This window comes from Alligator mississippiensis, chromosome 6 (genome assembly GCF_030867095.1).
Source record: "Alligator mississippiensis isolate rAllMis1 chromosome 6, rAllMis1, whole genome shotgun sequence".
In the NCBI taxonomy this organism is placed as follows: Eukaryota; Metazoa; Chordata; order Crocodylia; family Alligatoridae; genus Alligator; species Alligator mississippiensis.
Genome location: NC_081829.1, coordinates 81081069 through 81085625, shown reverse-complemented (window position 1 = coordinate 81085625; position 4557 = coordinate 81081069). Strand labels below are relative to the sequence as shown.

At 48.2% G+C, this 4557-nt stretch overlaps 1 protein-coding gene across 6 annotated transcripts in view; it reads right to left on the bottom strand.

Moving 5' to 3' along the window:
- The window catches only part of C6H10orf90 (chromosome 6 C10orf90 homolog), a 252619-nt gene that overhangs the window by 98580 nt on the left and 149482 nt on the right, over positions 1-4557 (bottom strand). The gene's annotated exons all lie outside the window — the stretch shown is intronic.

Genomic DNA, 4557 nt, shown 5'->3' with positions numbered 1-4557 from the left:
AAAAACACATTCTCTTTTTCTAAATAAGGTATATTACACTTCTTAAATAGTAAAGAATGAATCAAAATCCAGTGAGCAAGTGGCTATTGAATGGCTTCCAAGTACCAGGTGATAAAAAACTGAAGGGTATATAAAAAAGCCTTGTGGCGGTGAGGTACACCACCAGGGGCCTGAAGTGCCGGGGACAGACCCCAACACTCCAGGGAAGGGGGAATAAGGACCCCAACGCCACTGCAAACTTACCAACAAGGCAGACCAGGCCGGAGAAAGAGCCGCGTGAGCCTGCATTGTGCTGGCTCTTCAAGTGACTGTCAATTAAGCTGGGCGGTGGCCAGCTGATTATGTCAGCTAAGGCCACCACCATGGGAGACTCAGAAACTGCGCTGGAAGCTGGATGCGGGGCAGAAGCCAGCTGGCGAGATGCTGTGCCACCTTGGCTGGCTGTGGCCCAGGACGCCAGCACTGACGAGCCCTTCAGCTCTGTCCCACACCATGCAGACAAGGGGAGCAGCCACAAGCTACCTGGGGCATTGCACACCATGGCCCCAGAGCACAAAAGGCTTGCAGCCAGTGTTTCTCCATAGGGGAATGCACCCAGCCATTTCTGCCCCAGTCCTGAAGCACCATCTGAGGCCTCAGGGCTAGCACAGGGGTTGGGGTTGACCCAAGAAGAAAAGGGGTGGGCAGGCTGAATCCCAAAGCCTGCACCCTATCCATGTCAGAGGAAGTGGAGGCCCCTCAGGGCAACAGATGGGCTGTAGCCCGGCATTGGGGTGGCAACATGAAGATCCATGCAGTTGGCAAATGAATGGGGTGTAGGGGAAGCAGAATCCCGAGAACATCCATGGAGAACCTGTGAGTATCCTCACCTTTGGGTCAGGGGGAAGGAACACCACTGAACCCCTCCTTTTACCATTCCATCAAGTCGTGGCAGGTAAGTCAGAGGCCCAGACCACGGAGCAGGAGGATACTCACAAGTGCCAGCGCGGGGTTCCACAAGCTTCTAGGGGCATGGAGGGGAAAGGAAAGTCAAAGAGGAGAAATGCCAATTTTTCTCCCTTTATTTTAATCATCAACACCACCACCCCCACCCCCACCACTTAAATGTTAATTTTCTTGTAGAGGGAGAATATAAAATTCTGCTCCTTACCTCTTTACAAAAAGAGACTGGCAGTTCTTTAAAGTAAAATATACAGAGTCTTTACATTTTCCTAGTAAACTTCTAAGAGTTCTTAGCATCTTTCAGTATCCTTAAAAGTATTAGGTGTTTCCCTTCATTATTCATTGCAGTTCTGAAGAAAACAAAAAGATTCTCAACAATTCTTTGCCTTACTTACATTATCCATAATAACAAGGCTTTCAGCTATAGATGGGGACCCATGAATCTGAGGAAGAGAGGGACTTTGTGTATTTATTGATTATAGGATGACCATGAGTTGCCAGTATAAATTCAGCAGTGAAAAATGCCAATGCAATTTTAGGGTATATTAGGTAGGGTATATGTGGTAGAAAGAAGGAGTTATTAATACCTTTGTACAAGGCATTGGTAAGATCCCATTCATAATACTGTATTCAGTTCTGGTCCCAAATATTCAAAGATAATTCACTTGCACTGGAATAAGTTCAAAGGGCATGAAGAAGATGAAGAAAGTGAAGATATTTTCTGATGAAAGAAAAGTTGATTTATTTTACCAAAACAGAGACTGGGAGGGAATATAATACCCTGTACAAGTACATATTAGGGAATGTGAAGAAACTTTCAGGTTGAAAAACATCACTGGCAGAAGGTCAAATGGCTACAAAGTGGATATGGAAAAAAACAGATTGGAAATAAGAACAAAATCTAAATATCAGAACAGCAAAGTTTTGGAATTGTCAACCAAGCAAAGTGGTAGGGGCAAGGAATGGGCATCTCTTTAAGACAGGTATGGATACATTTATAAAAGGGGTGGTATATAGGACAGGGAGCTCTGACAATGGGGGTATGATGTCTAATTGTGGAGATGTTAGAAGATAAAAGTAATGCTGTGGAGTAGAAGACATCTAGTAATTCTACCCCTCACGATTTAGCTAGTCACTAGCTGGGATGAAGAAGAAATTTTTTCACTTCATGAGTAGTACAGGTTTCTGTGGGTTATTTTTTTGTTTTCTTCCAAAGTTTTGGGATATTGGCCAAAGCTAAGGAATTTTTTTGACTGAGGTATTCTAATGCTTCTTTTGGTGCTAAAAACCCAGAGGTAACTAGTTAGAGACAATCATGGTCATACCAATTGCCAACTTTGGGACCAGAGAGGTATTTTTCCCCTAGGTCATAGTGACACAAACTTTTTTTTTTTTTAAATCCATGCCAATCTGACCTAGGCAATGATCCTTTAGCTAGGATCTTCTGTATTATCATTTGTGTAAGAGGGAAAGAGAAAGCTGGGAAAGGCTTTCCCCATCCTGACAGAGACTTTCCCAATTCCCCACAACAGGCAGAGAAACGCTGGGATGAGAGGCTCAAGCATGCCGGTTCCAGAGCAGCCTGAGCCTCTGGATTGAAAACAGAGAAGAGCAGGGCCTGGGAGCATAGTGGGCTGATAAACTAGTGGCTGAGCACATGGCTGAGCAAGGGAGAGAGGGTCAGGGCTCAGGAGAGACATAGGCCAACAGGGGAGCAACAGAGCAGGTGGTCATGGGGGAGAGCCATCAGGAAATGCTGTGGGAAGCCACGGCTTGGAGACAGAAAGTTGTACCTGTCCCACAAAGGAAGCAGAGCCAGCTGTGTGCCTCAGCAGAAGAGCAGCAGGGAGGAGCCCAGGGAAAAACCCTGAAAGAGGCTGCAGAGACTCGGAGTAGGGTGGGGCTGAGTGCCATGCAGAGCCAGAGTGGGTTGTATCAGGCCATTGTATCTTGCCCCTTGGGAAAGAGCAGGAAAGGGAGCCTTAAAATGCCACCAGGTGAGGCGGTGAAGCAACCCACTGCCCTGAGGCCCAGAGGGGCAGACTGGACGATGCCAGGGAACACCATAGCCCAGAGGGGCAGACTGGACGATGCCAGGGAACACCATAGCCAAGAGGCCTCTGCAGAGGGATGGAAGTTTTAGGGCTGAGATGGGCTCCAGAGCAACTGGCCGCACACAGAGGTGGGTGGAAGGCTGGGGATCCAGTGAAGGGACCCTAATGGAGCTGGGAGGGCACAGCGGGAGGCTGCTGAGCCCACAGCACACAACTTATAGTGGGGAAGCACAGCCTCACATATGTCTTAGCGAAAGCTGATCAGTGAGATCTTTTCTGGTTTACCTGAGTTTTCCATTTTAAGAACATTGTTAACATAAGTTAAGTTATAGGGACATCTGCCCCTAACCAAAGAACGGCCTAAGAAGAGCTGGCGGCCAGGAGGTCTTTTACTACCCAAAAGTGGGACAGTCAGGTGAGAAGTGATCACCTGGAAGTGGAGCCTCAAGACAACAATGTTCATTCTGGCACTGGATGTGGTAAGGGTGGGGTAAAGGGGAGGTTGGAGCCTCATGAAGATACCAAAAGTATGGGATCTCATGAGCCACCTGTGGGAACTGACTCCCAGGAAGAACATCAAGTCATGGCAGGCGAGCAAGAACAGTGACCAGAACTTCCAAGTGGCACTACATAGAGTCTCACCCTGACGTCGCAAGGGGGTAGGACGCCAGTCAAGCAAGGACCTAAGCCCTACAATATGTACCATCATTTCTGCAGCCTTTACCTGTGGCATATGTGACAGAGTGCTGGGTGCACCTGTCACTTTAAGAGGGGCAGCCTCCAAAGCAGCTGGTGGGTAGAGAAGGGAGCTAATGAGGGTATCACTTGACCAGAAAATGACTGGGACATGAGCCCATGGTCTGGCCAGGCATGTTATAAAGGTTCTTGGTTCTTGGCATTTTGTTTCTAGAAGTTGTGGGTGACATTTGAAGTGGCAATTCTGAGGATTCATTTGGCATGGGCGGATCCAGGATTGTGGGGAGGGAGAGGGTATGGTTACAGACAGTTTTGGCTGTGTGACACATACACAGTGAAGGGAGCTCAATTGGTTGGCACAGGATATGACCAGAGTTCCTGCTTTATGGATGAGTGCCTCCACTGTTTGCCTTTTCTCTCCATGCTCCTCTCTGAATTCATTGGCAGGGTGAAAAGAGGGGGGCAAGTGGTGGCAGAACTCAGCCTCAGCTGTCACACAACTCTGAAGAGTTAAGTGGGGTGGAAGGAGCGGGGGAATACTAGTGCTGCCACTCCCCCCCCCCTCCATTCATCCCCTCTTTTTCCTTGCCACTGAATTAAAAGAGGGTGGGGGGAAGAGGGAGAAGAAGGGTGAACAGCAGGCAAGGGCTCCAGCCAGACTCTGTGCTCAGAGATCATCATACATACAGGGTCATCATCATACATCCCAGTAGGAGCTGCAAGGAGATGCCAGTGTTCCCAGAAAGCTCAGTGTGGCTTCAGTGCAAAACTAAATAAAAGGGTGGGGGGCAGCTGACTGTGCTACCCTCCCACCCCCAGATCTGTCCCTCTGGTTAATAATCTGCAAATGCAAGGAAATGGACTC